A 12,209-nucleotide genomic window follows, 5' to 3' on the forward strand; every position below is an offset into this window, starting at 1 on the left:
GCGGTGGCATGCCAGTGGGAGTAAGACTGCTAAGAATTTCTTCGGGGAATGAAAGTTGATGTGCGGGATCGTCTGTGACGATGGAGTCAACGCTGGTGAAAGTTACTTTGTCTGTAGGGATAAGTTTAAGTACCTGTTCATTAAGGTGTAAGCGAGTCTTCGTTGGTGATGCTCAATATAGCTCGCGTACTGAGTTGGTCCGGAGTCACAGTTGAGAAGTCGATGTCGCCACATAGTTGTTGAACAGGATCAGAAATTAAAGGAAAACAATGTGAAGGTAATGTTGCAGGTGTTCCGTTTTTCCCGTCTTGTGAAATCTTGTTCGTGAGGAAGAGCTGTCATATTTGTCGTCAGTGTAAGTACAGTGGAACCTCGGTTCATGACCATAATTCGTTCCAAAACTGGTCGTAACCCGATTTAGTCGTGAACCGAAGTAATTTCCCCCATAGGATTGTATGTAAATACAATTAATCCGTTCCAGACAGTACGAACTGTATGTAAATATATTTTTTTTAAGTTTTTAAGCACAAATACAGTTAATTATACCATAGAATGCATAAAACTAAATGTAAAAACATTGAATAACACTGAGAAAACCTTGAACAACAGAGAAAACTTAACACTGCAAGAGTTCGTGCTACGAACCGCATGCTAAAAACAAATTTTTAATTGGTTTTAAGCACAGGGAAAAAAATGAACATTTGAAAAATCTGTAATTTCATAAACCACCAAGAAAAGTGACATTGCAACAATGCACACTACGAACCGATCGCTGTAAACAGAAGTGAAAACAAAATCAAGCCCGGTGCATTCTTTAACTGCCTTCTCTGCCTTATGCATCCAGCCTGTGTGTGTGTGTCTCTCGCGCACGCCTGTGTGTGTGTGTCTCTCTCGCGCACGCCTGTGTGTGTGTGTCTCTCGTGTGCATGTGTGTGTGTCTCGCGTGCCTGTATGTGTCGCACTCACTCTCGCTCTCTCTCTGGCTCACTCGCTGGCTGCTCAGGGAGAGACTGAACACGTGCAGAAATCATCGGCGCACACAAACCGAAAGGGAAACTGGCTTGTTCGTATACCGAGTGTGAGGTGCATGTGGACTGTAGCAGAGACGAAAGCAACTGAGGGGTGTTTGGTGAGGTGCTGCATGCCTCGAGAGCGAGGGTGGACTCGGGAGGAGGGTTAGAGTTGGTGGGCGGGGCTCTGTCTTGTGTGTCATGGTCAGCTGCTTAGTGAATTGTTGGTGGGCGGGGCTCTGTCTTGCGTGCGTGTGTGTGTGTGTCGCACTCTCTCTCTCTCTCTCGGGCTCGCTCGCTGGCTGCACGGGGAATCCACGGGGAGAGACTGAACACTTGCTTGGGCTCTGTCTTGCGTGAGTCTTGCTTGCCATGGACTTAGTAAATTATATATATAGATATGTTAAAAGGAAGATTTTGAAAAATGCCCTAAACTTAACTGAGAGCCAGTGTAAGGATTTAAGAAGTGGAGTTATGTGTTAATATTTTCTTGTTCTTGTAATAATTCTTGCAGCAGCATTTTGAATTAACTGGAAGCTATATAAAGAACAGTTTGAAGATCCACTGAACACTGCATTGCAGTAGTCAATCCTACTAGAAATAAATGCATGAATTAATTTCTCAGAATCCTGCTTATTTAGAAAATGCCTTAATTTCCCAACAGTTTTAAGATGGAAGAAACATGATTTAGACAACTTTTTAATGTGCGCTTTAAAAGACATGCTAGAATCAAAGATAACTCCTAGATTGCGGGCTGATTCAGTAAAATTAATGGTAATTCCAAATGAGTTCAATAACAAAATACTGTTGTGATCAGCATCATTCCCTCCAATAATTAACATATTTGTTTTATCAGTGTTTAAAGACAATTAGTTCTCATCCAGCCACTCATTTAATTCACTTAAACAACTAATCAAAGACAACATAGGAGAAACTTCATTGGGTCTAAAAGAAAGGTATAACTGAATGTCATCTGCATACGAGTGAAAATTTAACATTGTTTTCTAATGATAGATCCCAGTGGAAGCATGTAAAGTGAATACAGTAAAGATCCCAGTACTGAGCTTTGCGGGACACCATTTCTCAGTTCTGTGTATATTGATGGAGTACTGTCAATGGAGTACTGTCAGCATATTTCTGTACATATAGGAATCAAGTTTGATAAATAAGAACTAAACCAGGCAAGGATGGTGCCTGTAAGCCCAACATCATTTTCCAGCCTTTGCAGTAAAATAGAATGATCAGTGGTGTCAAACATTGCACTTAAGTCTAACAACACAATTACACTGGAGTTTTCTTCATCATAGGAAATCAGAATGTTGTTTACAACATGCGTTAGTGCTGTTTTTGTACTATGACCAGTGCAGAAACCAGACTGGAATTTCTCAAGTAAATTATGATGCGTAAGGTGTGACTGAAGCTGATTGGTGACTACATTTTCAAGTATTTTAGAGGGAAACAGTACATTTGAAATGGTTCTATAATTGTTAAGTATAGGTCTGACTTTTTAAGTAATGGTTTGATGACTGACTCTTTTAGTGCATCAGGTACTGTGCCATGCAATAATGAATTATTAATAATGTTAAGAACAGGCACTGCAAGAGCATCCATTGTGCTTTTTAGTAGTTTTGTTGGCACCGGATCTAGGGAACAAGTACTAGGTTTCATTTTAGAAATCAAAGTCAAGACTTCCTGCTCAGTTACAGGATTAAAATTTCTAAAGTGTGCAAGGTGTGACAGGGTCTGCCAAGCTAGTATGTGATTTGCACTGTGATGCTGAGATCTAGGATCTTATATTTTTAATTTTCTCATTAAAGAAGTTCATAAACTGAGTATTGCTAATATCTGTTGGTATTTTGCACTGTAGATCTGAATTCCCTTTTGTTAAATTAGCCACTGTTCTCAACAGTACCGAGGATTTTTATTATTGCTATTATTTTAGAATAGTAGCTTTATAGTAACATCATATGTAAGGACCAGTAGTGTAATATCAAATGCATGTAGCAACCTAATTTCTAGCCTTAAGTTCAAGTGCCATAGTAGAATAAGTAATACATTAAAAGTTGCATTAATGCTAGGAGTATCATATGTGACGTTTGATCTCCACAAGAGGGTAGCAGTGTCTGAACAGAGGAAACAAGTGTAAACACAGACTGATGTAAGGGCTAGAATGTCTGAAGAAAGGTATAAAGAGCCACCAGTAAAGATGGCTGTAAGGGCTAGAATGGCTGATTAAGAAATGCAACAAGACACACAAAGAAATGGGGATATAGTGGCTTGCATTTGGGGTAAACGGGTTCGTAAATGCAAGATGTGCTTACCATTGTACTGCTAAGCCCATTTTAGTAAATGGGCACTTTGCTATACTAGTTAAGAACTGTTGGAATTGAACAGTATGTAGTGGCACATAACTATAATAGGAGTTACAGAAACCTTGCAAAATAATAGAGGTGAGCTGGAATATAACAGAGATAGGTACACTTTATTTAGGAAACTTAGGCAAAACTTGAAAGGTTGGGTGAGGTGCTGTGTTCATAAAACAGAATTTGGTGAACTGTAGCTTAGGGAGGTTATTTGTGTTTGAATAGCCACAATTCCTGATCAAGGCCTTGTATTAAGAATGTGGTAATAGACCCCCCTGAGGCAGACAATACTTTTTTTTACTGCCTTTTAATATTTAAAAGGCAAGCTTAAAGGGGAGTTGTGACACCCCGTGTAAAGACTGAAGAACAGTCGTAGACTACTAAGCACTGTTGTAAGTCGCTCTGGATAAGAGCGTCTGCTAAATGATGTAAATGTAAATGTAGTGGGAATCAAGAACACCAGCCTACACTCTAGGTGTCTAGTATGTGGGACCGAGTGTGACCAGGATGATAGTGCAAGAGAGGGAGACACGGTCACAAAAAGGGTTGGGTTTTTGAAAAATAAAGTGAAGTTTTATTTACAGGTGCACTTAACAAAAAATAATGTCCTGCGGAATTTTATATATTAAAACACAGTTCAATACCGCAAAAGACACACAAAAACAGTCAATAAATGAAGTCCAAAAATAGTGGCTATATACAAAAATAAACAGTGCACCAATACCCATAACCCAATTAAATACCTCCACCAAAAAATATTCCAGAGATATTTTCACGAACAAATATTTACAAAAACAAGGCACAAGCCGTAATGCTTGGTAAATTCGAAACTGCTCTACCGAGTACATTTCTCCAGGAAGATCTAATCAGAAAGGGACCAACCTCTAAGGGCCATAAGTCCCTTTTATATTCGGTGCCCTTGTGCCGACCAATTAGGCTGTCCTCCGTCATCTTTCTTCAATCACGCGATGACGAGAACGCGTCTGCGAGATGTGGCGTCTCCTGCCCTGCAAAAATACTATTAATCACTTAAGCAGTCGGCGCGCACGCGAATAGCTGTGCCGGCTTTTGAGTCGCACCTGCGCTTCTGCTTTAAGTTACCGTAAGCACTTTTAAATTGTCACGTCCTTCCCCTGAGCTACTGCCCAGACAACTACGCACATGGGAACCCTTTTCTAAACCGCGGTAAACTAATATTTCGACGCTTCACACTATCTTTTTACTCCTTTAGAGTTATGGGATCGCGGTAGGCACACGCAGGACTGACAATGCCATCCCGGCCGGTTAATGGCAAGGCTGTCTGTCCATACTACACGAGACCTACCGTGACACTCTCCAAAAGGCGCTAATAAGGTCAGTGAAGATGTCTATCTGCATTCTATACAAAAGGAAAAAGGCATGTTTCCTTTCTTTATACTTTGATTTTTTTTACCCCAAACAAATGCCTCTCAACACTGCAGAGGACACTTGAAAAATTTTAATTCTAGGTAATGCCAGTAAGGCACATTACCACAGGAGTATTATAGTTTACGATGTAATGACACTGTTTAGGAACTGCAGGAGTGTTTATCCTGTACTGATCCTCGCAGACAGAATGAGGCCACATGTTTTGTTAGTGAATGTATGAAATTCTGTGACTCTGATTATTAACAAAAGAACTGCCAAACAGCACCTGCATAGTAAGCCATGGACCACTAAAGATATGAAAGCAGTACTTTTGGAAAAAACACCACAACACAGCGGGATTACTTTATGGATTCAGGACTTTTAAATTGTTCACAGATTGTCAAAGTACAAGATGCTTTCAGAAGTCATTCATTCAAAGGCAGGGATACCTCAAGGATATGTTTTATTATTATTACTATTTGTATTCTACACAAGTGATCAGAGGCAGAAAAATATTCACAATTTCATTACCGGGTATGCTGATCACTCCATACTGATAGGATGCATACAGTATCTGTGGAAGATGAAAGCCATTATTTAAATCAAGTGAGCAGTTTGGTAAAATGTTGCAATAAGGAGCATCTACTCTGAATTTCCAAAAGACCGAAAAAATGAGATTTGACTTCAAGAGACATAAATCTGCATGTTTACCCATCAGTGTTGTGTGGAAAGAGATAGAAATAGTGACTGAATGTAAATACTTAGAAACTACCCTAGATGATGACTTTAATTGCAATACAAACACTAAAGATATACTGTATACTTCAATTGCAATCAGCACTTATTTCTTCTACATAAACACAAGACTATTTAAAGTGGACAAGGACCTCATGATGTCTTTTTATTGCAGTGAGCTCTGGTTTTCAGCGTCAGTAGTTTAGTAGTCTAGTTAGTAAACCAAACTTTGAAAAAGCTCCAGCAGTTTACAAAATGTGCAGCTAAACGTATTGGGGCTGATGTAGGTGATCATCAGAAAGCAATGTTAATAAAAATTGAAATCACCTCAACTGATGACAGGCACCTATTACATGCAGAACTTAAGTAAATTAGGAAGGATAGTTTATTTAAAACCCAACATAAATTGTTTTCCTTACAGTGTATTATCTCTCTGTCTTTTTAATAAGGAATATCAAAGATGAAAAAAAAAATTCCAGAACTGCACAGGTTTCATATGTATAATGTAACCATTTTTAGGTAAATGCACACTATCAGACTTCTAGAAGGTGTTAACAGATAATCAATTTTTCAAGTGTTAACTGAGCTAGCCCATAGCGAGCAACGAGAAGTAGTTTTTAGACATAATTAATGGCTATTTTTAACTCGGTATGTTAAAGTATGTTCCCTAGATTTAGTATCCTCTAGTAATTTGGGTAGAATTGAACTGGTAAAAGTGATTGAACCATTAAGATCTAGTGACCATAATGTAATATGTTTCACAGTGTTTGGCAGAGTGCATATTCTAAAACAAAATCAGTTTAATTTTAGTAGCCTAACATTGAGCAGACAAAGCCTATGCAAGCTAAATTGGGTAAGCGTTTAAGCATGGCGACAGTTGAGGAGATGTGGTGTAGGTTTAAAAGTGTTACAATGTCAAACAAGTTCATTTCAAAATTTAGAAGCATTATGAAATTAAAGAAATATCTGAGGTGGATACATAATGAACTAAAAAAGGAAGTGACGAAGGAAATAAGTTTTGACAATTACGGATGGAGTTACATTCACGTGCATCCACCGACTAAATTAACTGATATGAAAGATGGACCATTTCATATTTTTTATTGAGCGCTTTGAGTAGTGAGAAAAGCGCTATATAAATGAAATGAATTATTATTTACTCCATCTAAGAGTCAGTTGTTACATTTTTGTTTATTAAATAGTTTTGTAACAATGGGTTATATTCAAAAGTAATCATGATAATAGAATGCAACTACATGTGTTAGTAGACCACATTAAACACCTGGGGCCTCATGTATAAACGGTACATGCACACAAAAATGTTGTGTACGCCCGTTTCCACGCTCACATCGCGATGTATAAAAACTAAACTGGGCCAAAGCCTCACACATTTTCACTCCAGCTTAATCCCTGGCGTACACAAATCCTCCGCTCGGTTTAGCAAACTGGTGGCACCCAGCATCAAAGCAGTGCTTTTGTTCCAGTGTGGTTTCCCTTTCTTTTTTAGATCCCTGATGCGGCTTTATCAAATACACTGAAATTAACCACTTATTCTTTATTAGTTTAAGGTATCTGATTGTAATTAACCTGTAACAATATAATGGTCCATGGAATAGTCAAACTATTCCAAATACCATAGCTGCTTTTGCGTTGTTACTCTTAGTGCACCACTCAGAGTATTTATCAGCACTGTGAATTTCCCATTGGGATTAATAAAGTATCTATCTATCTATCTATCTATCTATCTATCTATCTATCTATCTATCTATCTATCTATCTATCTATCTATCTATCTATCTGGTATTCACTGAAATTCTTCTATTTCCCCCTGTGCTTTTGCATTGTCTTTTCACAGAATGCTGAACTTAAGGGCTATTTATATTGATTTGCATATTCAAGGAGGTGTAATTCTGGGAGGAGTTGGGGAGTGGAGACAGGCACGTGCATTGTTTTTCATTCTGACCGGGATTTATGTAGCCGGAAGAACGTGGAAGTTGGCTTTAGATAGATAGATAGATTAGATAGATAGATAGATAGATAGATAGATAGATAGATAGATAGATAGATAGATAGATAGATAGATAGATACTTTATTAATCCCATTTACGCACAGATTTATGCATCTGGATTTTTTTGTGCATTCACACATTTCTGCTTTTGTCCGTACGCCATGTTTTAGTGTGAATTCTACACATGGCGTTATGCATGAGGCCCCTGCTTTTTTTTAAAGCACTTTACAATGTTGGAACAAATGGCATACATAAGGATAGCCTGTCAGTTCTGCAATCCAAATTCAAAGAGTTGAGTACCACACTGAGGAGCAGAACTGACAAGGTAGTCTTCTCTGAAGTTGTGCCTGTGCAACACGCCAGTCCAGGTAAGATTGAGAAGATTACAAGGCTTAACACGTGGCTCAAATCCTGGTGCAGGTTATACGTTTATGGGGCGTTGGGATATCTTTTGGAAAAATGGGACCTGTTTCTGCTGCGACGGGTTTCATCTGAACTGGAGGGGCACCAATATATTGGGGAGGCATATGAGTAGGTTAGTTGAGAATTGTTTAATCTAGGGAATGGAGGGCAGGGAGTTTAGGACAGGCCAGGTTTAAAACTATACATGGAGGAACAAACAGTGTAGAAAAAAAATGCTTAGTAATGTAAATTCTAACCTAACGTTTAAATGTAGAAGGAGTAACACCTTAAAAATAGCTTGTCTTAATGTTAGAAGTATCAAAAATAAGGCAAGTGAGTTGAAGTTATATGGGGATGAGTGTAACATAGAGGGATGCACATTTTTAGTAAGGATAGACAGAACTGAAAAGGATGTGGGGTTGCTGTTTATGTCAAACACATTTTAAATGCAAGTCCTCTTCAGTTGGATAATCAGCCCCATCTTAACGAGGACATGTGGCTTTGCCTGGAACGCATGAGGGGAAAGAGGCCTTATTTTAGGAGTGTGTTATAGACCACCCAATTCAGACAGTAATTTTTAACACACATCTTTTTAGTAATATTTAAAAGGCAAGTTTACAGGCGAATATTATGGTCATGGGGGGACTTGAACTTTGTGAGTATTAACTGGGATAGCCTTGCAAATGACGGAGCTCAGGAACAGGAGTTTTTAGAAGTAATCAGTGACTGTTTTTTAACTCAGTATGTTAAAGCACCAAAATGGGGTGAAGCTTGTCTGGATGTAGTATTTTGTAATAATCAGGATAGAATTGAGGGTGTAGAGGTGATTGAACCACAGGGGTCAAGTGACCATAATATAATACAATTCTCAATGTTTTTTTAAGAGAACGATTGCAAACAGTAATATTGTTAAATTTAATTTTGGTAGGGCAAATTTTGAGCAGATCGGTCAAAGTCTAAGGACAATAGACTGGAATAAGTTTTTAAGTGTGGAGACCGTCCAGGAGCAGTGGAAAAGATTTAAAATGTTTTACATGTAATGCAGGACCGGTACATACCTAAATTTGGAATTAATAGGAAATTTAAAAAAAAACTCCACAGTGGGTTAATAAAGAGCTAAAAAAGAAGCTGTAAAGAGAAATACAGCTGTATATGGCCTATAACACTAATAATTCCAAAGTGTATTGTAGGGCATATAAGAACATGAGAGCAACCATTATGAAAGACATTCGGAAGGCTAAAAGACAGTTGGAGAGGAATATAGCAGATAAGGCAAAAGATGACCTAAAGAGATTGTTTCAGTAATTTAGTAGTGAAAGAAAAGTCAAGGAGGAGGTGAAGTGCATCATGGACTAGTAAAGGGGAAATAATAGATACAGACAGTGAAATAGTGGATTCATTGCATTTTTCTGAGATCTTCACAAGTGAGGAACTGATAACCTCCCAGCTGTAATTGGGACAACTAAGGAGGTTCTGAGTGATTTAGAAATTGTAGAGGGAGAAGTACTTCTCAGATTAAAAAGGCTAACAATCAAAAAAATCACCAGGACCAAGTAATATTTACTCTCAAGTTCTGAAGGAGGTTAGCGAGTACATACATAAACCCTTGACACATATTTTTAGGAAATCACCGCACACTGGGGAGATTCTGAAGTTCTGGAAAATGGCAAGTATTATTTCTGTTTATATAAAAAGGGTGACTGGGCAGATCCAAGCAACCATAGGTCAGTAAGCTTAATGTGCATCACAGGAAAATTGTTTTTTTATGTAATTTTATTGATTTTATTAAAATCAAATAACATTTCATACAAATACAAAAAAAGGTTTAAAATAAATCAGCCCCCATCCTCGAGAAAGAGAGTTAGGCCAGAAGTGTAAAACTCTATGCTAGTAAAAATAAGTAAATAGATAAATTAATAAATGAATAAAGATGCATGGAGTAAAAGAGGGGAGAGAACCTGCTTCCTCAATTTAAATGCTTATTCTAAAATGTTATTTATTACATCCTTCCAGGTTTTGAAAAAGTTTTGTACAGATCCTCTCAGTGCGAATTTGATTTTTTCCAGTTTCAAATAGTACTAGGGGGCTTTGCCCCCAGCTCTCTTCGCTCACCAACCCCCAGGTTGGTCCTGTGGAAATACAATTTAAAGTGTTTTTTTTTCATGGGGAATTGTTACATATGCATTATTTTTAAAACTTCAGTAAAAACAATATTTGGAATGAACTTTTTCCAAGATTGCATTGAATTTTGATTCCTTGTTTGGTCTTACAGCGTGATAGTGCAACATATAACTGGCCATGAGTGAATATCCTTTCTTTGTCTTTGTTATAAATAAATGGACTTTTTCAAATGTTTGTCCTTGTGATTTGTTAATTGTCATTGCAAAATCTATTCTCACAGGAAATGGTAAACGTTTTATTACGAATGGCATCATTCAATAAAAATAAGACTTTCTGATAAAACACTACTTACGAATATGGGAATATCCAGAGCTGATGTAGCAGGTGGCATTGTTCTCAAAAAGCTGCGGATTTCTGGCCATTGGTGATTGCACGTCATTGTAAGAACGTTGGATCGTTTAACTCTTTCGATTCTATGTTGCATCGCTTCTCTGTGATCATAAAGATACACCTGACCAAATTGTGTTTTTATCAAAATTAAACTTGTTGTAGCTGTAATTGTTGCGTGAACACCGATTCTTATAGCGTATGGTCCATTATTGTGTAAATCAACGTTTTTTGCATCGAATGATGCTAACGCGAAAAGATTATTGTAGACGCGTATATTTTGCCTGTAGTGTTTGTGGATTTCACTTTCACTAAACAACAAATCTTTGAATTCCTGCGAAACACCTCTTCATTGGGTAGCAGCAGTACTTTTCCCTGATGGCAACACGAGACAATCTACAAGTCTCCGACTTAAACTTTAAAGCTTTACAATATCAACATACTTCTGACATATCACCTATGTCCATATGTTCAATCTCTTTTTGCTGTTCGGTTATTCACCTAGTAATAATTTCCATTTGTTTGCATGAATGCGATCTGTACTCTTTTTTTTTTTTTTTTTTCACTTTTGAATTTTAGTACTGTCATATTTTTGAACTTGCTCTGCATGTGTGCACTCAGGTCCTAACCAGGGATCCTGAGTTGGTTTGTCACGTGATGGGTGCGGCAACTCGCTGTATCTCTTAACCTCTCTCTCTCTCTTTGCGTGTGTATCGCGCCAAGGTATTTTTTGAGCCTGTCAAATTCCACTGCTTTCATAATATGTAACCTGCTCTGCATGTGTATGGCGCCAACGTTTTTGAACGTCTTTATGAAGTTCTACTGTGTCTTTTACTCTTTGTCTTTTATTTCTGACCCCGTTTGGACCTGCAAGGTTTTCAATTCCACATGTTCCGGGCTGATTATTACTTTCCTTGCCTAGGTCACCGTCTGACGGGAACATGCTTCCAATGGATGTCAGTATGACGTGACTTGACCGTGTAGCAGGACGTGAAAGTGTCTCTGCCTCTCTGAAGTGTCTTTTTTTCTCTCTTCAGAAGATCACAAGTTTTTTTGTAATAGAGAGATATAACCTCAGTTACCCACTGACTTAGAATAGGTGAGTTAGGATTCTTCCAGTTGAGCAGGATAAATGTACGTGCCAATATTGTAGTAAAGGAAATTACAGTTTGTCCTTCTCCACTTTAAGCCCATCTGGAAGTACATCAAACACAGCTGTTAGTGGATTAAGAGGGATTGTGACACCAATGCTGTCTGAAAGACATTTAAAGATTTTGGTCCAAAATGATGTTAGTTTGGTGCATGCCCAAAACATGTGGCCCAGTGAGGCCGGAGCTTGATTGCAGTGTTCGCAGCTTGGATCTTGCCCTGGCAACATTTGGACAATTTTAAACCAGAGAGATGCGCTCGATATATGATTTTGAGCTGAATAATTCTATGCTTTGCGCCTGTGGAGCTCGAGTGAATTCTATGCATTGCTACTTTCCACTCCTTTTCTGAGATGTTGAGTGAGAGATCCTTTTCCCACTGTTTTCTTGAATGTTTGAAAAGGAGGGACTGTAAAATGGTTTTGTATATTACGGAAATGCTGTCTGAGTCATCAAGACTGAGCAATATTTTTTCTGGCATAGAGGTAGGTGGGAGCTGAGGGAAATTGGGGCAAGTTCTGTTTAACAAAGTTTCAAATTTAAAGGTAGTGAAAGTTAAATTTGAAGTATAATTGTTTAGTAGGATATAAAGACATTGTCTGTGTACAGATCTCTAAGTGATTTAATCCTGAATGTTTTCCAGGCATT

The sequence above is a fragment of the Erpetoichthys calabaricus genome, chromosome 11 (assembly GCF_900747795.2).
Source record: "Erpetoichthys calabaricus chromosome 11, fErpCal1.3, whole genome shotgun sequence".
Lineage (NCBI taxonomy): Eukaryota > Metazoa > Chordata > Cladistia > Polypteriformes > Polypteridae > Erpetoichthys > Erpetoichthys calabaricus.